At 37.5% G+C, this 23627-nt stretch overlaps 1 long non-coding RNA gene across 5 annotated transcripts in view; it reads left to right on the top strand.

Moving 5' to 3' along the window:
• LOC109549504 (uncharacterized) overlaps nt 1-23627 on the top strand; it is a 485617-nt gene that overhangs the window by 5689 nt on the left and 456301 nt on the right. For 2 of the 5 annotated variants that reach the window (XR_012329283.1, XR_002175813.3), the window contains exons 3-4: nt 18783-18867; nt 20723-20833. The exons of the other annotated variants lie outside the window; for them this stretch is intronic. This is a non-coding gene — a long non-coding RNA (uncharacterized lncRNA). Of the gene's footprint in view, nt 1-18782; nt 18868-20722; nt 20834-23627 lie in introns of those variants that run through there. 5 annotated transcript variants of the gene reach the window in all.

The following is a 23627-nucleotide window of genomic DNA, read 5'->3' on the forward strand; positions in this document are numbered from 1 at the left end:
TACTTGTCGTTGGCAGGCAGAGCCAGACCAAGGAGCCTGATACCCAGACACTAAAGAGACTCATTAGGTCAGGACAGGAAAGCTAACAAGGTTCCTGTAGTCACCAACAGAAAGAGTCTGGAAAGGCTGGTAAAGCAGAAGGTTGTGTAACAGTAGGCAAGAAGGCAGACAGCTAAACTCTGGAAGTCTAACGATGGATGTCCTGTCAGGCAGGCAGAGAATAGAATCCAGTCTGGTGGCAGGCACTAGGCAGAGAATGAAGCAAGCAGTACGTAGTAGGAATCCAGTCAGGGGGTTTGGGATTAAGAAACAAATGAACAATCCCTTAAGAGGTCTGGAAAAACAGTGCTAAACAAGGCAGCGCACCAAGCCTAAATGAATCGGCATGTCAGGTGAAGTCCACGAGAAAAGGCAGAGACAGGCGAGTAAAAATGGCACCCAAGAGACCCAGTTACTTCAACTGGTCTGTGAGATCTAAGTAGGACCAGAAGCAATAGGCCCACTGGATGCTAAGCCACCAAACTACTGAAATACTGCTCCTTAAATCCTTTCTGAGTAGAAGCAGGATTGGTCCCAGTAGAAGAAAAGTGGACAATAAGAAAAGGCCTGGAAACAGTAATGACCAATAGTAGTCACTTACCTGGATGTAAAGGTTAATGTGTTGAGTTGTGATGATTACAGGGTTTGGTGTAGCTAAGACATAGCCCAACAAAAATCAGTCTAAGAGATAATAGCGCCAATGTCCCCTTTTGGGGAAAATGTTGAGACTGCTAGAGACTGAGAATTCCCAGATTCGTGCTATCTATGGTTTTATACAGTATGCTGAAAAGCAACCCTTTGAATCTTATCTGGAAAATATGCTTCTAACAAAGAACAGACTTCCTGTTCTACATTAACCAAAGCCCCCAGAGTGCTTTTCAAGAGTGGCTTAACAGATCATAAATGGCAATTGTCCAATCTATAAGTTACTAGGACATAAATGTAGTAATAAACAGTGAGAGAAAAACGTTCGGTTTGCTTGCTAAATTATGTGGATCACAGAAGCACACATTGGTGGTTATAGGGATGCTATCTATTTAATGAAATTGAGGTTTTTTTTAAATCAGTATAAACAGTCTCTTGAAGATGAGTATAGTTCAAAATTGAGACTACAATTATGCAAATAAAATTGATTGTCTCTTTTACTTTGTGGTTTGTGTTTATTTTCTGACCTTTTCAAAATATAATTAACTACATGAAAATTAAGGAATATATGTTTGACATCTGTAAACAATAAAAACATTTTCATATCTGGGCATCAGTCTTAGAAATAGGTTTATTTTTGTTTTACATATTCTCCCACATAAATTTTAACAGCTTTATTGAGATATAATGCACATAACATACAATTCACCTTTTTAAATGTACAATTCAGTGGTTTTTAGTATATTCCCAGAATTGTACAACCGTCACTGCAATCAATTTTAGAATTTTTTCATTGCACCAAAAAGGATCCCTTCCTTAGCCATCTTCCCTCCCCAGTCCTCCCAAACCACTCCTCAGACCCCCACCTCAACCCCCAGCCCAAGGCAACCACTAATTTACTTTATGTCTCTGTAGATTTGCCTATTCTGGACATTTCACATAAATAGAGTCATACAATATATGGCGTTTTGTGACTGGCTTCTTTCTCTGAGAATAATACTTTCAAGGTTCAAGCATCCCACATCAGTTTTTATTTGTTCATTATTACCTATTTTTTTCTTGGATGCAAATACAGATCACTTGTTTAAGCCACCTCCCCTGTTATACAAACAGTGACATATACCTACTTAAAATTCCAAAGAGTTGACATTTTCACACAAACACCAACCTTGCCCCTCCTTTCCTGGCAAAACCAGGAGATCTGGGGTTTGATTTTCCTATACAGTGATATAACAGAAGAATTTATTTCTGACCCAGGGCCTAATGTTTTATGGAAATGACCACAAGCACCATACTTAATCAAGTATACATTATGTACCAGAATAACTCTTAGAAGTTTACATAAATGAATTCAACAGAGAAACCCAGAAACCAATTACATTAAATTGTGTTTTAACTAATACAGTAGCAGAGAATATATAGGTCTTTACTTTCAAGTGTTCCATTATAACATTTTAGAAGCTAAAATGTACATCAGATTCATTCAGGAGGTCTTCTTTGAGATTTGCACATGAATTTTTAAGAAAATTTTTGGGAAAGACTTTTCATCATTGGATGATTAATTGAAAACTAGATTCTAGGATATCTATTTTGCTGCTACTTTTATTGTATTTATTTATTTTCTCAAGTAGCCCTGTATCATTGGCTTTCTGCTGCCTTCAAAACAGAAAGGCTAATGTGAGCTGCCGTCTCATCAGTACTAGCAGCTTCACCTCACACCCTGACATTATACAAGGGCAGACCTGCCTCTAAACTCTATGAACCAACCCTGATTTGCATCAGAATTTCCATCCTTTAATCCCTCACCATGTTGTTGCTTTACACCATCAAAATGCCTCAAAGCCTTGGCTTTGATAGTGGCCAAATTCAAAGACACACAGGGCCAAGCTTGATCCTAAATCTACAGAATAAATCTTTTCCATCACAGGCACAGCCCTGTGATAATATATAACTGTTATTAAAAGATTGCTTTTTTCCCTTTTATACTATTTTCGATTATTAAAACTGTAAAGTAATTAGATTTTATTTTAGCTAGTATATTAGAACTTATACATATAATTTTAATTAAATAATATATTAACACATATTGAGTAGTAACTATATCTAGGGCATGGTGCTAAGGATAAGTGACATACACTATGAATGATCTCAACGGGCTTAGGATGTAGTCAAGGCAACTGACAAGTAAGTATACATTTAACTGCAAAAGAATGTTACAGAAGCATATAGGAGGAAGAGAATAGGGGAAGTTTCATGGAAAAGCTGGACCTTTAAGTAGTATCCCAAAAGTTGAAAATTAGAGAAAAGGGCATTTGAGAAAGAGGGAACAGCATGACCTACAGCATAGAGAAAGGAAAATGTGGGCTGAGTTTGGAAACTGACTAGTCATCTAATGGGGCTGGAGGGTAGGTTTTGTAATTGTATAGTGGGAGATAAAGCTGGGAAAGCACAATGAGACCAAGGTGGGAAGTCTTGGAATGCCATTCTGAACTCTGAATTTATTATTTAAGCTGTGGAGAGTCATGAGAGATACATGAACAGGTAAAACACATGAGTAACCCTATGTTTTAGGGAAATGCTCTGGCATTGGTATGTAGGATGGTTGTAAGATGAGAAACTAGAGGTGGGGGATATTAGGATACCACTTTCAAAAGCCATTCTCTCATTGGGGAATAAGTATGTTAGCTCAACCTGAGTGCCAGCAATAGGAACCTGACATCATGTAGGTATCCAAGATAGTCCAGAGAAGGAGGAGCTAGAAGGATGAGCCAAGGCAAAATCTGCTAAGAATAACCAATGAGTCAAAAATAAATAGGGAATTCCTTGGTGGCCTAGTGGTTAGGATTCCAGGCTTTCACTGCTGTGGCCCAGGTTCTATCCCTGGTCGGGGAACTGAGAGCCGGTGCGGCAATCAATCAGTCAATTAATTAATGTAAAAATGCACAGGACTGGGACTTCCCTGGTGGCACAGTGGTTAAGAATCCACCTGCCAATGCAGGGGACACTGGTTCAATCCCTGGTCCGGGAAGATCCCACATGCCGCAGAGCAACTAAGCCCGTACTCCACAACTACTGAGCCTGCACTCTAGAGCCCGTGAGCCACAGCTGCTGAGCCTGTGTGCCACAACTACTGAAGCCTGTACACCCTAGAGCCCGCGTGCCACAACTACTGAGCCCACGTGCCACAACTACTGAAGCCTGTGCACCCTAGAGCCCGCGCGCCACAACTACTGAGCCCACGTGCCACAACTACTGAAGCCCACGCGCCTAGAGCCTGTACTCTGCAACAAGAGAAGCCAATGCAATGAGAAGCCTGTGCACTACAATGAAGAGTAGCCCCCCCCACTCACCACAACTAGAGAAAGCCCGCATGCAGCAACGAAGACCCAACACAACCAAAAATAAAAAATATAATAAAATAAATTTTAAAAAATTAAAAGAAAATGCACAGGACTAAAGTCTCCATTAGACTTGGCTTGTAGACCCAAGAGTTTGTAAGGTAGAGTCAGGATCGTAGGGAGAAGGTGTCTTAAGAAACAAAAGAGAATCAGTAGTAAACAGCCTGGAGGCATCCATAGCTTAACTTTATTGCTTGGTGGATATGAGATGCATGGATGTGTTGGGCTGGTTCAAGCGACCAGGGGCAGTTAGTTAGATATTTCGATGATAGTCTCACGATAATAAGACCATGAATTAGGGCAGTAGAAAAGAGAATGGAAAGATGGGAACAGATCTCACAGGTAATAGTTCCAGGATTTGATGACCTGTTATAGGCAATGGGGGAATGGGAAAAGTAGAAGATAATTCTGAGGTTTCAATACTGAATAACAGGGAGAATGATAATATTGCAATGCAGATTAGGAATCTAGGAGGAGAAGTACACTTGGAAAATATAATACTGAGTTATGTATGAAAGAAACCACATTTCAGGTGCCTGCAGAAGGAAATGGCATTAGACATTAGGTCTGGTGTTTTTGAGAGGGTTTGGAGACAGACGTGAAGATTTACAGTCATTTACATAACTACTAGGTGAAGATGTGGCAGTAGGTAAGATAACCAGGGAAGAGAGTATAGAGGGTTATGGGAAGCAAAGAAAGAAGTTTGTTGGAAGCTCATTTTTAAGTGTGGACAGAGGGAAAGAAATCATCCAAGGATATCACTTAACAAAGTTTACTACTCCTGGTAGGTTCTTTGATTTCAGTACTGAGTGACAGGGAGGGTCGTGATAGCAGGATACTAGAATGAAGATTGGGAATCTGGGAAAAAAAACATTTTTGATATTGGATGGTGGGATGCTAAAAAAACATTCGGACAGGTAGGATGGGATCCAGGAAAGTACAATGACACAGAGGCCAGACATTAAAGAGATGGTAGCCAGCAGAAAAATCAGAAAGGATGAAGCCTTTGGTGATAATAAATACAGAAATTGGGAAACTGATGAGCAGATTTCTTCTTGGAAACAATATCCACTTGGAAGACTATACACACGTTAAATTAAAGCTAATGTTGCTCAGAACTCCACCCTTGAGATGGCTTTCAGAGACAGTTCATCAACCAAACAATAAAAACAGTCTAGTTTCTTCAGAGAATGCTCACTCTTGACATACACATGTATCTCTTTTGGCTTCTTTCTCTCTTGAATCCTCTCTTTTCTCTCTTCCCTCCTTTCTCTCCTTTATTCAGCTTAGTTCATTATCTTCCCCCTCCTGCCAGATGTAGTAGTTCTAACCCCCTCACTGCTCCATGAAAGTCTCTGCTGGAGTTGGCTTGTGACCAGACACAGGGTAGAGGGGCTATGTAAGGTGGAGGCTAGATCCAAGGAGTCAAGTTGAAGCTAATAGCCAGGGGGAGCAGTACTCAGAATGTATCAGAAAGGAGACTGCCTGCCATATTTTATTTGTGTGCTGGAAGCCTGCTCTAAGTGCTAGAGGTTTATATCATGTAAATTACATTAAGTTAAAAAATGCCTAGATGTATCTTTATATATTAAAAAACATACACAAAGCACACAAATAGATAGACACATAGGTAATCCTTAATTTGTCCTGTTAATGTATACACATGCAAACATATCCAAATTAATAATGACAGAGAGAATGAGTATGAATATGAGAGACCACATTCCTTTTGGTTATTCAGGAGTAGGTTGCACCTCATTTTCTAAATTTATTCTTCCTCTCAGTTACTTCTAGAAAGCTGAACTAGCTTAATTTGGACAGCAAGCTACATTTTAGAAATACGTTTCAGAAGCTTTAGCACATAAATCTTAACATCTTGATTCTGAGTTCTTACCTCTAGAGAGCACAGTGAGTTTCTACCTTTAGAGTAACCCAAGATCAGGGGCTCTGATTTAAAGACTTGCCTCTGGGTGATGGTGGCATATGCAGAGAGTTTACCATGTGGGCCTCAGAGGTCAGGATTCTTAGCCACACCTGCCAGCTTTGCACATCAAGGCAGTTCACAAGAAAGGGCCTAGTGGACAAGCCATAGAGATAGAACGGTGATCTGTATGAACAGTGTTGATCTAGAACAGTGGTTCTCAAAGTATAGTCCCCAGAGCAACAGCATCAGCATCACCTGGAAGCTTGTTAGAACCAAAAATTCTCAAGCACCAACCCAGACCTACTGGATCAGAAGCTGTATGGTGTAATCCAGCAATTCGTGTTTAACGAGCCCTCCAGGTGATTCTGAGGCATGCTCAAGTTTGAGAACCACTGGGGTAAAAGAAAACAAATCATGAACCGGAGGGTTATAGGACAGAGGAGAGAGAAAAACAAGGTACCAGCAAGGGAGATGGAATTGAATGAAGGAGGGGGAATCCTGAATTGTACCTCTCCGACTGCCATCCCAAGAACAACACTTCCATTCAGATGTTTTCAAAGTGCTAAACTGCATGTTTAAAATATAGCAATAAATGGAATGGAATGAGAGACCAAATGTTGAACGAAGGGTGAGAACAGAGTCAGGAGTAAATGGTAGAAGAAAAGGATCAAATCCAAACCAGCAGGAGCTGTCAGGAGTAGAGCAAAGCATAGAAGTGGTAGATGAGCAAAAGAGGCAAATTGGTTGCTTCTGATAGTTTAGGAAAACTCTGATGCCCCTGACACTCAACATTGTACTACCAGAGAGAACAAGCAGCTCCAGGGGTGGCAATGGGATCAAGGAGATGGGATATATTTATATTCAAAAATTATCTGAGTTCACACATGAAGGAAACAAGACATTACTGTAATCCAGGCCCTTGATATTTCAGCAGGGAGTATGGCTTATGAAACCATCTTATTCCACATTAACAGCTCTCAGCTGTGCATGGAATTTCTAATGTGAACAGAAATCAATGGATCTATAAGAAAGGAGATACATTTAAATCTGAGTAAGATGGTTTGTGACCTAGTCTTTGTCATAACTTGGATATACTCTGCTAGGAGGCTTTATGGTTATCAGTAACACAAGTCTGTAAGGAGAGGAAACTAACTAGGAGTGGTAGAGACCCAGGTATTTAAGGTCAAGGATCTGGGAGAACCAATTTATCTATACAGGGTGGTGGGGAAGGGCAAGGAGGCAGTCAGTCAGGTAGTAAGGCTTGGCAGGCTCCACTGTAATGCAAGCTGTAGTCAGTACCTGCGTACTGACTCAGTAGTCAGTACCTGAGTACCTGAGGTCCACTCAGACAGGTGGACCAAAGCAGTGAGGGATCCACACAACAAACGACTGTGTTCAGCATCAGGCAAAGAGTGACCTGTCTGATCAGGCAAGTATCAGATCCATCTGCATGTTGGTCCACAGATCCAACTTCTTAACAGAGTAGTTCTCAACCTATTTTATCCTGGGATTCACCTGATGGATGAAGATCCTTCGTTCAAATCTCCGCTCCTCCACTACTTACTATATAATTTGGAGCATGTTGCTTCATTCCACTGTGCCAGTTTCCTCCTCTGTAAATCAGTACCAACTTCATAGTGCTGATGAGGCTGAAATGAGATAGTGCATGTCAAATGATTGACTCAGGGTCTGCTACATGCAGTGCTGAATACATTTCAGCTATCATCATGAGAGGAAGTACACATTATAGTTTACTCCACATTTTATGAGACATTATGACCTTGGCCAAGTAATTTAACTTTACTATGCCTTAGTATCCTCATAAGTAAAATGGGGTTAAGAATAATACTTCCATCATAGGTTGCTTTCAGAATGAGATTAATTAATGCATAGAAAATGCTTAGTGCAGTACTTGGCACAAAGTAAGTAGTCATTAACTGTTAACTACAATTATTACTTCTCGCAGTTATGTGCAATTCCCTGGACTCTTTTTTTTAATAAATTCTATTTTTTTTATTTTTCAGTTTTATTTATTTATTATTTTTGGCCGTGTTGGGTCTTTGTTTCTGTGCGAGGGCTTTCTCTAGTTGTGGCGAGCGGGGGCCACTCTTCATTGCGGTGCGCAGGCCTCTCACTGTCGCGGCCTCTCTTGTTGCGGAGCACAGGCTCCAGACGCGCAGGCTCAGTAGTTGTGGCTTACGGGCCCAGTTGCTCCGTGGCATGTGGGATCTTCCCAGACCAGGGCTCGAACCCGTGTCCCCTGCATTGGCAGGCAGATTCTCAACCACTGCTCCACCAGGGAAGCCCCCCTGAACTCTTTATTGAGGTGTAATTGACAGACAACAAACTACACATATTAAAGTGTATGAGTTGATAAAATTTGTATCCAAAATAGTCAAATTCATAGACATGAAGAATAGAATGGTGGTTGCCAGGGGTTAGGGCAGGGAGCAAAAGGGGAATTGCTAATCAACATATATAATTCAGTTATGCAAGATGAATAGGCTCTAGAGATCTGCTGTACAAAGTCATGCCTATAGATAATACTGTATTGTACACTTGAAAATCTGTTAAGAGGGTAGATCTCCTGTTAAATGTTCTTACCACAATAAAATACTTTTAAAAAGACATATGTATATAACCTTGTGCAATTATCAGCTCAGTCAAGAACATGAACGTATCCATCGGCCCAAAAGAGTTTCCTCCTGCCCCTGTGTAGCCCTCCTTCACACTCCAAGCTTGTCCCCAGGCAAACGATGATCTGCTTTCTGTCACTGTAGAGTTGTGACAGAAAAAAAAAAAAAAAAACCTGCATTTTTATACAGTTTCGCATAAATGCAATCATAGTATATACTCATTTTTCCTCTGGCTTATTTCACTCGGCATCTTTATTTTGAGATTCAGCCAAGCTGTTGGCTTCTTATTGCTGAGTAGTATTCCACTGTATGGATATACCACAGTTTGTGTATTCAAGTATGTCTTCACGTATACATAGGCTTTCATTTCTTTCAAGAAAATACCTAGGTGTGGAATTGGCTGGGTCATATGGTAGCTGTATATCTAACTTGTTAAAAAACTGCCATGATTAGGGCGCATCCATACAGTAGAATGACTGAGCAATAAGAGGATGAACAACTGATATGAAAAAAAAGATACGTCTCAAAATAATTATACCAAGTGAAAAAGAAAATAGTGCATAGTATATGATTTCATTTTCATTATATAGTATTCTTGGGAATGCAAAATAATCTATAATGACAGAAAGGAATCAATGGTTGCCTCGGCATCAGGGGAGGGAGACTGTAGGGGCAAGAGGGACAGATTAGAGAGGGACTTAGGAATCTTCTGGGGCTGAGGTGTGTGTTAATAATCTTGATCATGGTGGTGATTTCATGAGGATATGAATATGTCAGAGGTATCAAACTGTACTTTTAGATATAGACAATTTATTTTATATCAGTGATGCCTCAATAGAGCTGTTAAAAATGTGTCACAAATAAAAATTTTCTTTAGATATCCAAAAAAAGATGTACAACATGATTAATATAATTAACACTGCTGTATGTTATATACAAAAGTTGTTAAGAGAATAAATCCTAAGAGTTCGCATCACAAGGAAAAGATACTTTTCTCTTTTTATTTTATATCTGTACAAGATGATGGATGATCATTAAACTTATAGTGGTAATGATTTCATGATGTATGTAAGTCAAGTCATTATGCTATATACCATGAATTTATACAGCACTGTATGTCAATTATATCTCAATAAAACTGGATTAAAAAAAAAGAAAAAAGAAACTGCTGAAGTGTTTTCCAAGGAAATGGTATAATTTTACATTCCCAACAGCAATGAATTAGAGTTCCAGTTGTCCTGTGTCCTTGGCATTACTTGTTAATGCCATTGTCTTTTAATTTAGCCAGTCTGATAGATACATGGTGGTTTCTCATGGCTTTAATTTGTATTTCTCTCATGACTAGTAACATTGAGCATCCTTTCACTGTTTATTTGCTATCTAAATGTCTGAAGTATCTGCTCCAATATTTATTTTTAATTGGGTTGATGGTTTTCTCAGTACTGAGTTTTGACACTCTTGTATTCTCAGTAAGAGTCTTATATCAGATATATGCTTTGCAAATATTTTCTTCCAAATCTGTGGCTTGTTTTCTCATTCTATTAACAGTGTCTTTTGAAAAGCAGATGTTTTAATTTTGATGAAATTACAATTTACTGATTTTTATTTTATTGACTGTACACTGGGTATGATATCTAAAAAATCTTTGCATAACCCAAGTTCACGAAATTTTTCTCCTATGTTTTCTTCTAGAAATTTTATAGTTTTAGATGTTACATTTAGATCTATGATCCATCCTCTGAGTTAAATTTTGTAATGGTGCAAGGGATTGAAATTCTGGTTTTATTTTTGCTTTTGTACATGGACATCCAATTGTTCCACTATCATTTGAAAAACCATCTTCTATCCACCTTGCACTTTTCTCACACCTTTGTAAAAGATCAGTTGTCTATGTATGTGTGTGTTTATTTCTGGACCGTTTATATTCTATTCATCTATTTGTCTATCTTAGGTCAATACCATATTGTTTTAATTGCTGTAGTTCTATAATATATTTTGAAATTAGATAGCATTAACCCTCTAACTTTGCTCTTCTCTTTCAAAGTTGCTTGCATTTCTATATGAATTTTAGAATCAGCTTGTAAATTTCTTTTTTTAAAAAGCCTTCTGGGTCTTTGTAGGAATGCATTGATTCTATAGATATATTTGGGAAGAATTGACATCCTTACAAAATTTAGTCCTTCAATCCATGAAAAAGGTATCTCTCTCCATTTATTTAGGTCTTTTTAAATTTCTCTCAGTAATGGTTTCTGTTTTCAGTTCAAAGGTTTCACTTCTTTTGTCAGATCTGTTCCTAAATGTTTTATAGTTTTTGGTCTACTATAAATGGTACTTTTAAATATTTTAGCTTCCTATAGGTCATTGCAAGTATATAAAAATACAATTGATTTTTATATACTGGTCTTATATCTTGCAACTTGGCTAAACTCACTTATGAATTCTAGTAGCTTTTTTGTAAATTCTATTGAATTTTCAATATAAACAATCATGTCTTCTGCATATAAAGACAGTTTTACTTAATCCTTTGCAATCTGGATGTATTTAATTTCTCTTTCATGCTGGGTAGCACAAGCTAAAACCACTAGTAATAATGTTGAATAGAAGTGTTTAGAGAGGGCATTCCCTGGCATTCCAGCAGTTAGGACTCTGCATTTTCACTACCAAGGGTGGGCGTTCAATCCCTGGTAGAGGAACTAAAATCCCATAGGCCCCACGGTTCAGCCAAAAAGAAAAAAAAAAACAAGTGGCTAGACAGTGTTGGATTTTGTCAACTTCCTGATTTCAAAATTTAGTAGAAAGCTATAGTATTCAAGACTGTGTAGTAGTCTTATAAAAATAAATCAGAAATAAACCAATCACTTATGGTTAATTGATTTTTTTCTTATTGGCCATGCCTCATGGCTTGCAGGATCTTAGTTCCCTGACCAGGGATCGAACCTGGTCCCCCCAGCAGTGAAAGCACTGATTCCCATCCACTGAACTGCCAGGGAATTCCCTGGTCAATTGATTTTATTTATGTATTTATTTATTTATTTTAACATCTTTATTGGAGGATAATTGCTTTACAATGGTGTGTTAGTTTCTGCTTTATAACAAAGTGAATCAGTTATATATATACATATGTTCCCATATCTCTTCCCTCTTGCATCTTCCTCCCTCCCACCCTCCCTATCCCATCCCTCTTGGTGGTCACAAACCACCCAGCTGATCTCCCTGTGATATGTGGCTGTTTCCCACTAGCTACCTGTTTTATGTTTCATAGTGTATATATGTCCATGCCACTCTCTCACTTTGTCACAGCTTACCATTCCCCCTCCCCATATCCTCAAGTCCATTCTCTAGTAGGTCTGTGTCTTTATTCTCGTCTTACCCCTAGGTTCTTTATGACCTTTCTTTTTTTCCTTAGATTCCATATATATGTGTTAGCATACGGTATTTGTTTTCCTCTTTCTGACTTACTTCACTCTGTATGACAAACTCTAGGTCCATCCACCTCACTACAAATAACTCAATTTCGTTTCTTTTTATGGCTGAGTAATATTCCACTGTATATATGTGCCACATCTTCTTTATCCATTCATCTGTTGAGGAAAATTAGGTTGCTTCCATGACCTAGCTATTGTAAATAGAGCTGCAATGAACATTTTGGTACATGACTCTTTTTGAATTATGGTTTTCTCAGGGTATATGCCCAGTAGTGGGATTGCTGGGTCATATGGTAGTTCTATTTGTAGTTTTTTAAAGAACCTCCATGCTGTTCTCCATAGTGGCTGTATCAATTTACATTCCCACCAGCAGTGCAAGAGTGTTCCCTTTTCTCCACACCCTCTCCAGCATTTATTATTTCTAGATTTTTTGATGATGGCCATTCTGACCAGTGTAAGATGATATCTCATTGTAGTTTTGATTTGCATTTCTCTAATGATTAATGATGTTGACCATTCTTTCATGTGTTTGTTGGCAATCTGTATATCTTCTTTGGCGAAATGTCTATTTAGGTCTTCTGCCCATTTTTGGATTGGGTTGTTTCTTTGTTTGTTATTGGGCTGCCTGAGCTGCTTGTAAATTTTGGAGATTACTCCTTTGTCAGTTGCTTCATTTGCAAATATTTTCTCCCATTCTGAGGGTTGTCTTTTGGTCTTGTTTAGGGTTTCCTTTGATGTGCAAAAGTTTTGAAATTTCATTAGATCCCATTTGTTTATTTTTGTTTTTATTTCCATTTCTCTAGGAGGTGGGTCAAAAAGGATCTTGCTGTGATTTATGTCATAGAGTGTTCTGCCTATGTTTTCCTCTAAGAGTTTGATAATTTCTGGCCTTACATTTGGGTCTTTAATCCATTTTGAATTTATTTTTGTGTATGGTGTTAGGGAGTGTTCTAATTTCATACTTTTACATGTACCTGTCCAGTTTTCCCAGCACCACTTATTGAAGAGGCTGTCCTTTCTCCACTGTACATTCCTGCCTCCTTTATCAAAGATAAGGTGACCATATGTGTGTGGGTTTATCTCTGGGCTGTCTATGCTGTTCCATTGATCTATATTTCTGTTTCTGTGCCAGTACCATACTGTCTTGATTACTGTAGCTTTGTAGTATAGTCTGAAGTCAGGGAGCCTGATTCTTCCAGCTCCATTTTTAGTTCTCAAGATTGCTTTGGCTATTCGGGGTCTTTTGTGTTTCCATACAAATTGTGAAATTTTTTGTTCTAGTTCTGTGAAAAATGCCATTGGTAGTTTGATAGGGATTGCATTGAATCTGTAGATTGCTTTGGGGAGTAGAGTCATTTTCACAATGTTGATTCTTCCAATCCAAGAACATGGTATATCTCTCCATCTATTTGTATCATCTTTAATTTCTTTCATCAGTGTCTTATAATTTTCTGCATACAGGTCTTTTGTCTCCTTAGGTAGGTTTATTCTAGATATTTTATTCTTTTTGTTGCAGTGGTAAATGGGAGTGTTTTCTTAATTTCACTTTCAGATTTTTCATCATTAGTGTATAGGAATGCCAGAGATTTCTGTGCATTAATTTTGTATCCTGCTACTTTACCAGATTCCTTGATTGGCTCTAGTAGTTTTCTGGTAGCATCTTTAGGATTCTCTATGTATAGTATCATGTCATCTGCAAACAGTGACAGCTTTACTTCTTCTTTTCCGATTTGGATTCCTTTTATTTCTTTTTCTTCTCTGATCACTGTGGCTAAAACGTCCAAAACTATGGTGAATAGTAGTGGTGAGAGTGGGCAACCTTGTCTTGTTCCTGATCTTAGTGGAAATGGTTTCAGTTTTTCACCATTGAGGAGGATGTTGGCTGTGGGTTTGTCATATATGGCCTTTATTATGTTGAGGAAAGCTCCCTCTATTCCTACTTTCTGCAGGGTTTTTATCATAAATGGGTATTGAATTTTGTTAAAAGCTTTCTCTGCATCTATTGAAATGATCATATGGTTCTTCTCCTTCAATTTGTTAATATGGTATATAATGTTGATTGATTTGCATATATTGAATAATCCTTGCATTCCTAGAATAAACCCCACCTGATCATGGTGTATAATTCTTTTAATGTGCTGTTGGATTCTGTTTGCTAGTATTTTGTTGAGAATTTTTTCATTATGTTCATCAGTGATATTGGCCTGTAGTTTTCTTTCTTTGTGACCTCCTTGTCTGGTTTTGGTGTCAGGGTGATGGTGGCCTCATAGAATGAGTTTGGGAGTGTTCGTCCCTCTGCTATATTATGGAAGAGTTTGAGAAGGATAGGTGTTAGCTCTTCTCTAAATGTTTGATAGAATTTGCCTGTGAAGCCATCTTGTCCTGGGCTTTTGTTTGTTGGAAGATTTTTAATCACAGTTTCAATTTCAGTGCTTGTGATTGGTCTGTTCATATTTTTTATTTCTTCATGGTTCAGTCTTGGCAGGTTGTGCATTTCTAAGAATTTGTCCATTTCTTCCAGGTTGTCCATTTTATTGGCATAGAGTTGTTTGTAGTAATCTCTCATGATCCTTTGTATTTCTGCAGTGTCAGTTGTTACTTCTCCTTTTTCATTTCTAATTCTATTGATTTGAGTCTTCCCCCTATTTTTCTTGATGAATCTGGCTAATGGTTTATCAATTTTGTTTATCTTCTCAAAGAACCAGCTTTTAGTTTTATTGATCTCTGCTATCGTTTCCTTCATTTCTTTTTCATTTATTTCTGATCTGATCTGTAAGATTTCTTTCCTTCTGCTAACTTTGGGGGGTTTTTTGTTCTTCTTTCTCTACTTGCTTTGGCTGCAAGGTTAGGTTTTTTATTTGAGATATTTCCTGTTTCTTAAGGTAGGATTGTATTGCTATAAACTTCCCTCTTAGAACTGCTTTTGCTGCATACCATAGGTTTTGGGTCGTCACGTCTCCATTGTCATTTGTTTCTAGGTATTTTTTGATTTCCTCAGTGATCACTTCGTTATTAAGTAGTGTATTGTTTAGCCTCCATGTGTTCGTATTTCTTACAGATTTTTTACTATAATTGATATCTACTCTCATAGCATTGTGGTCGGAAAAGATACTTGATACGATTTCACATTTATTACATTTACCAAGGCTTGATTTGTGACTGAAGATATGATATATCCTGGAGGTTGTTCCATGATCACTTGAGAAGAATGTGTATTCTCTTATTTTTGGATGGAATGTCCTATAAATATCAATTAAGTCCATCTTGTTTAATGTATCATTTAAAGCTTGTGTTTCCTTATTTATTTTCATTTTGGAAGACCTGTCTATTGGTGAAAGTGGGGTGTTAAAGTCCTCTACTATGATTGTGTTACTGTCAATGTCCCCTTTTATGGCTGTTAGTATTTGCCTTATGTATTGAGGTGCTCCTATTTTGGGTGCATAAATATTTACAATTGTTATATCTTCTTCTTGGTGGTCAACTGATTTTTGACAAGAGAACTTTGCAATGGAAAATAGTAGTTTTTTCAACAAATAGCACTGAGTCAACTGGGTATACACATGTAAAAGAAAGAAGTTGGATCCCCACTTCACATCATGTACAAAAATTAATTCAAAATGGACTGAAGACCTAAGTGGAGAAACTAAATCTATAAAACTTTTCGAAGAAAACATAGGTGTAAATACTTCTGACTTTGGTTCCTTATGTATAATAAAATGAAACAAAACAAAAAATGGAACTTCATTAAAATTAAACACTTCTGTGCTTCAGAGGACACCATCAAGAAAGTTTTGCAAATCATATATCTGATAAGGATCTAGTATCTAGAATATATAAAAAACTCTTACAACTCCACAATAAAAAGACAATCCAATGTAAAAAAGGGCAAAGCGTTTGAATAAACATTTCTCAGAAGATATGAAAATGGCCAATAAGCACATGAAAAGCTGCTCAATATCATTAGCCATTAAGGAAATGAAAATAATAACCACTATGAGATACCACTTCACACTCACTATGATGGCTATAATCAAGAAGACAGAAAATAACAAGTGTTGGCAAGGATGTGGAGAAATTGGAACCCTCATACATAGCTGGTAGGAATATAAAATGGTACAGCTGGGGCTTCCCTGGTGGCGCAGTGGTTGGGAGTCCGCCTGCCGATGCGGGGGATGAGGGTTCGTGCCCCGGTCCAGGGGGATCCCGCATGCCGCGGAGTGGCTGGGCCCATGAGCCATGGCCGCTGGGCCTGCGTGTCCGGAGCCTGTGTTCCGCAGTGGGAGAGGCCGCGATGGTGAGAGGCCCGCATACCGCAAAAACAAAAACAAAACAAAACAAAAAACAAAAAAACAAAAGAAATGGTACAGCTGCTTTAGAAAACAGTTTGGCAGTTTCTAAAGGAGTTGAACATAGAGTTGCCATGTGACACTACAATTTCACTCTTAGTTGTATACTCAAGAAAGTTAAAAATATATGTCCTCACAAAAACTGGTATGTGAATATTTGTGCCACTATTATTCATAATAGTCAAAAGATGGAAACACCCCAAATACCCATCAGCTTATGAGTGATGTAAGCTATAACAAAATGTGTTATATCCATACAATAGCTATTAGTTAGCCATAAAAAATGAAGAGCTGTTTCATGATATAACATGTAAAAACCTTGAAGACATTATGCTAAGTGAAAGAAGCCTGTCACAAAAAGGTTACGTATTGTATGATTCCATTTATATGAAGTGTCCAGAATAGGCAAATCTAGAGACAAAAGTGCATTGGTGGTTGGGGGAGGGGGATGGGGAGTGACTGGTTGTACAACTTTGTGAATATAGTCATAACCACTCAATTGTACAGTTTGAAGGGTTACGGTATGTGAATTATATCTCAATTTTTTAAAAAAGAATTTTTGTATAGTGAATAGCCATGGAAAAGAGAGAGTGTTTTCCTCCTGAGATGACTACCCATTATAAGGTGACAAATTCAGGATTCCTCTCTTAAGATACACCCTATTGCATGAGCAGGTATCTTTCCAGCCCTCTCTGCATCACCCTGTGGGAAATGGTGCTCAGGGACCTGGTACAAGTGCAGATACTGTAGCAAATGCTATTGTTGGTGTTAATAAACTGTCCTTTGTCTCTGACCCCAGCGTCTTTTGCCAGCATCTATGAAACTGTGCCAAACTTGTTAACTTGTACATAGGGTAAAATCTCAGACTCTTCAAAGTTCTTGACAAGGACCGTAAAATTAATTTAGTTCAACTTTCTCATTTTACATATTTCAAAGCTACATCACATAGCTTTGTATTTTATTTCAAGAAAGCCAAGGAAGAAGAGATCAATAGGAAGAAAAAATTGGTTTCTTTATGGAATGCATTTATCAGCCCTTGACAACTTCGTCCTTAATTTGTTAGCATTTGTCATGCCATATTTCTTTTTATTTGTTAGACTCATATTAAAGTACCATTTTAAATACATGACTCCAAAGAGGATTCTCTGACCTTTTTTTAGTGGTATTTGCTGACCTAAAACCTTCTTCTTCCACTTGTTATAGTATCTTTGAAGGACTAAAGAGAAAAGAGATCTATAACGAAGATTCACTGGTATATGTAGAGATCTGTGATCAGTTTATCCTTGGTTATCAGGAAAATGGTGGTATTATGAAAAATAATTTAGACACCATTGGATGTTTCTTGAAGTGTATCATAACTTCAGGATAACTTTTATAAAATAGGTATCTGCTAAGTGATACAGTGCTTGATAATAAATCGGGTTATTTCACTACTTCTGTACCCTGGTTCTTTTTTTATATATATAACTATTTTATTTTTATTTTTGGCTGTGTTGGGTCTTCGTTGCTGCGTGGGCTTTCTCTAGTTGCGGCAAGCGGGGGCTACTCTTCGTTGCGGTGCACAGGCTTCTCATTGCAGTGGCTTCTCTTGTTGTGGAACACGGGCTTTAGGTATGTGGGCTTCAGTAGCTGTGGCTCATGGGCTCTAGAGCACAGGCTCAGTAGTTGTGGCGCATGGGCTTAGTTGCTCTGCAGCATGTGGGATCTTCCCAGACCAGGGCTCGAACCCGTGTCCCCTGCATTGGCAGCCGGATTCTTAACCACTGCGCCACTAGGGAAGCCCCTGTACCCTGGTTCTTATATATCATTAGGGATTGTTCTAGTTCTTGGCAAACAATTCATGTATAGTTTGTTTATTTTTTAAAAAACTGTCCTTGAATTTCAGAGTTCTTACATATATCCTTGTGTTCAATGGTGGCTTAGCTTATAATATCTTATCAAAATAGATTTTTAATTTGTGTAACACACTCTGCAAGGTCATGATCATCATATTATGACAAAACGTGAACATATTTCTGCTGAGGTTTTGCTACAAATATAAACAGCACTTTACAAAGTTTTTATTAAAAAATATCTACATGGAATGGGTCTTAAGACTTTAGGCAAAAATTAACTAGATGAATAAATTTTCTTGAAAATAATAAGCTCTAATACTTTATGCAATAGTATTAATTAGGCAGTATTCTAGAGCTTAATATATTCCTTTATCTTGGTTGGGTCACCATGGGTCTAGCTGAATTTGCTCCTTCAACATTGCATCTCCTCTGTAATAATATTTAGCACATTTTATTGTACTTGCTTGTTTATATTGATTCCCCTCCTCCAGACGGCAAACTCCTCAAGAACAAGAAATGTGTTTGTCTTTCCAGCTCTAGGACCTATGCCAGTGCCTGGAACAGAGTAGGCATCCAGAAATGAACATCGATCCCCCAGGCAAATCATACCTTTAGAAAGGTAACTCACAGTCAACTAGATTTTGCCAAAAATCCAATTTTTAAATTTATATTAGATGATATATATTTACAGGGACCTTTCTTTGTATTAATATGTGTGGAAACCTGAAATAATAACTGTTAATGGGCTGAATTGCTTATCCTCCCAAAATTCATATATTGAAGTCTTTTTTTTAATTGAAGTATAGTTGTTTTATAATGGTGTGTTAGTTTCTCGTGTACAGCAAAGTGATTCAGTTATACATACATATACATATTCTTTTTCATGTTATTTTCCATTATGGTTTATTATAGGATATTGAATATAGTTCCCTGTGCTATACAGTAGGACCTTGTTATCTATTTTATATATAGTAGTTTGTATCTGCTAATCCCAACCTTCTAATTTATCCCTCTCCCACTCCCTTTCCCCTTTGGTAACCGTAAGTTTGCTTTCTATGTCTGTGAGTCTGTTTCTGTTTCGTAAATTAGTTCATTTGTGTCATCATGTATTTAAGTCTTAACCCCTGGTATCTCAGACTATAACTGTATTTGAAGATAGGGTCTTTATAAAGGCAGATAAAATGAAATGAAGTCATTAGGGTGCGCCCTGATCCAATATGACCCATGCTCTTATAAAAAGAGATTAGGACAGAGAGACACACAGAGGGAAGACCATGTGAACACAGAGAGAAGATGGTTATATTCCAGCTGAGGAGAGAGGCCTGAGAAGAAACCGACCTTACCGATGCTTTCATCTCAGATTTCTAGCCTCCAGAATTATGAGAAAATAAATTTCCTTTTAATCCACCAGTCAGTGGCACTTGGTTAAGACAGCCCTAGCAACTAATACAATAGCTAGCAAACTAATGCAGTAACTAAAAGATTGGTTTGGTAAGTATAGAATTTTAAAAAAGAAAGAAATCTCATGGTTCTGTGGGAATATTTTATATACACTACATTAGAGCTTCTTCTCCTCTACAGAACATATACCTTTATAGTAACCCAGTATTTATTTATTTTCTCTAGTATCTTTCCTTTATATAAATTTGCACACACACACTCACAATTCCTTATTCTCTCTCTAGGTTTCATGGTTCTTTTTTTTAACAACATAATCCCTCAGTTCCTGGGTGGAATCACAGTAGAAGTAACAGTTTATTTCCCCATCACACCTCTTATAGTCTCTAAAGCATCTTCTAACTTCTGTGTAACCAGGAGCTATCATCTGCTACTCCTGCCTTACTGACTTACTAGCACAGTATGTGAGCCAGGAAATGTATCTTAGAAAACTATTAATGATAAATGGAATTAGTGGATCAACAAAGAGAAAAGTTAGTTCTCTTATGAAATCTTATTATTCTTCAGGTTTAATTTCAGAACCAGAATTGACTTAATTTTATCACAGGAAAGGGCCTTGTATAGTAGTCTTTTCAAAGGAGGCAATTGTTTTATGATGTGATTTGTTTCCTAAAAAAATTACAAGGAATGAATAGAAATAGTCACAGCTTTCCTCAAAACAAAGTAATATGTTACAATCTTTTGAAGTTAAAGTGTGTTTCCAGCAAGATATACCCAACTCTGGAGACCCATGTAGATAGCTGCTTTGACAAAATACAAAACCTATTAGCCAATTTCTCAGAAGAATAATATTTCTAGCCATAGCAGAATATTCATAGGCCATCAAATTTAGTTTGAGAGTACATCCCTGGGATTCCATAAGGACACAAATTAATTCTCAAGAGTAATCTATTTCACAATGAACTTCAAATTGTGTGTTTCCAAACATATAGTTATCTTTTTTATGGAGACATAGATAGAAATATTTTCTGATTGAACAGTAGACAATGGATTGACTTGAGATTTCCTCTTTTCAGGATAAAAATTATGGGAAACATGGAAATTTTTGTTCCTGGAATTACTGATCAAATGAAAAACTAAACATTTAGTGACTTCAGGTAAGAGGAATTCACTAGGAAGAGCTGAGTATAAAGTGCCAGGTAACCAGTAAAATGTGAAAACAAAATCAGGGGAATTCATGAGTGTGTTGTTTTTGTTGGCTGTTGTTATTGTGTTGAGGACCACATTCAATCAGCCAAATCAATTGTTGATTTCTTTTTCATCAGGGTGCCTGTATTTGACTTAGGACCAGCTCAGAGGAAAACTGCTTTCCTCTTAGTCTTATCTGGCTCATTTTTCCTTTCTAATGACGGAAAACAGATGGTGTCATTATACTTTTGCAAAATCTCCCTATTCCCCATTTTCCCACTAGGCCTTCCTGCTAAAACTGGCAAGAAGAGAGTAGCAACTTGAAGATCACAATTCTTTGATTTCATCATCCCCAAAGCCTTTTCTCTCCATTCCACTTTAGCCAAATGTTCCCATGGTCACACCCTAGTTTGTACAAAATTTAGCACACAAACCATCTACTTCAGAATCACTTATAGAGAACTGGTTTAAAATGTGGATTCCTCATGCACCCCACTCCAATGATTCTGATTCAGTAGGTCTAAGGTGGAACCCAATAATATTCAATTTGATAAAGCCCCTCTGTGATTCTTATGCAAGTGAATTGTTGACCACACTTAGAGGAACACAACTCTAGACAGGTGTGTATCATAGTGGGAGATAGTTGAGAGAACCCTCATTTGAAGTCCTCTGTTTTCCTTGTAAAATAGGTGAGTTTATCTTCTTTCCTGACCTTCATCCCATTAGCACACTTCTATACACCCATCAATATCCAAACCAAAGTAAAACCTTTTTAACTTCTCCCTACCCAGTTGATCAATCTTATTTTGAGTCATTAGGGTATCTCATGCATATGTTTATTATGGTTCTTATCATACATGGTAACAACTGCTTCTGTCTCCTTAAATCTTAGTGTTCCTTAGGGTTTTGTTGTTTGTCTTCCTCTTTCCTTACTCTTCACATTCCTTGGGCAATATCATCTGTGCCCATGGATTCAACTATCACCCCTTAAACTAATGACTTTCAAATCAGTAACTCTAGCTCATGTATCTCTCTGAATCTCCAGATCCATACTTCCATTGGTCTACTGGGCATCTTTACTTGATTGTTTATAGATATCCCATGTCTCAGTATCAAAAACTGAATTAGTTTTCTTCCTGTGTCCCCAACCTCTTCCCCAAACCTGTTCCTCCTCTTCTATTCTTCTGAATGGCACCACCATGTACTTAGTTGTTGAAGGCAGAAATTAAGCAATCATTAATTTAAGGAAGCAATCATTCTTCCCCCACTCCTTCCCTCATTTAATACTGTCAGACCTTTTTCTGAGATATTTCTCGAATCTCTGTTCTCCACTCCCTCACTGCTACTACATTGGATAAAAGATAGTTTATTATAGTATATGGTAGTTTATGGTAGAGCCAAGAGTAAATAAAGATGTTACTTGGTAAAAAGCAAGTAAGTATATGTATATGGATTCTTCAAAAAAAACTTCCATATTTATTCCATCCCTAAAGATGTTGAAAAGATAATTAGATAGAGGGAAGTACAGAGTAGTATGTTAGCCAAATCCTTGTCTTTCATAGCATGGAGTAGATAAATAGTGTCTAAGATCGATAAATTAGGAAATGGCAGAGCAATATGTTAAAAATAGCACAAGAATACAATGAGCCAAGTCCAGAATGTGGGAGATTCCTTAGCACAAGTGACCTGGATTATTAAGAAAAAATAAATGGCATGGGAAAATGGGATAAGGGAACTATTATAGATTATTAGAGACTTAAGAAACATACCAACATAATGCAATATGCTGATTTTGTTTAGATACTAATTTAAATAAACAAAAAGATATTTTAGGGATAGTTGGGAAAATTTGAACACAGATTGGGTACTGGATGTTATTAAGTAATTATGATAAAGGTATTGGGATTATGTTTTTAAAAATTCTCCTCAATCTTGTAGAGATACATACCAAAGTATTTATGGGTGAAAAGATACAATGTCAAATATTTGCTTTAAAATACTCCAGGTCAAACCATGTACAAAAATTAGCTCAAAATGGATCATAGACCTAAATGTGAAAGTCTAAAACTATAAAAATGCTAGAAGAAAACATAGGAAAAATATTTTAAATCTTGGCTTTGGCAAAGATTTCTTAGCTATGATACCCCAAACACAATACATAAAACAACAAACTGATAAATTGGACTTCATCAACATTAAAAATTCATGCTATTCAAATGATACTGTTAGGAGGATAAAAGGACAAGCCAAGCACTGGGAGAAAATCTTTGCAAAGCATATATTTGATAAACGATTGTATACAGAATATATAAAGAACTCCTAAAATTCAATAATAAGTAAACAACCTGATAATAAAATGGGTGTGAGAAAAGGGTTAGCATAGCAGGTCTTATTACTCACTCCTCACACATCTCCAGGAGAACTTGGAGCCGTTACTGAATATTGGACACCCTTTGCGAATGTGGTATCTGGATGGTTCTTTATGTTAACGATTAAGGATTTTATTGTGTATACTGAAACAGTGGACCATGTCATACTATCTTGTCCGGATTGCTTTGCACAAACATCAAGTTGATTACGTACAACTGACTTCATTGTTCCGTCCTGAGTTCTGGTTGCCATAGCTGGTTGCGTAGCAGGATGTATCCATGTGCCCAGCCGTCAATAAAAGCCTTGGACTCTGAGACTTCAATGGGCTTCCCTGCACAGATGTCCCTATAGTTCACAGCCAGAGAAAAAGTATGTCCTCTGGGACTCCAGATGGGAAAGAACTTGGAAAGCCTGTGCCTAACC

Source organism: Tursiops truncatus, chromosome X (genome assembly GCF_011762595.2).
Source record: "Tursiops truncatus isolate mTurTru1 chromosome X, mTurTru1.mat.Y, whole genome shotgun sequence".
Classification (NCBI taxonomy): domain Eukaryota; kingdom Metazoa; phylum Chordata; class Mammalia; order Artiodactyla; family Delphinidae; genus Tursiops; species Tursiops truncatus.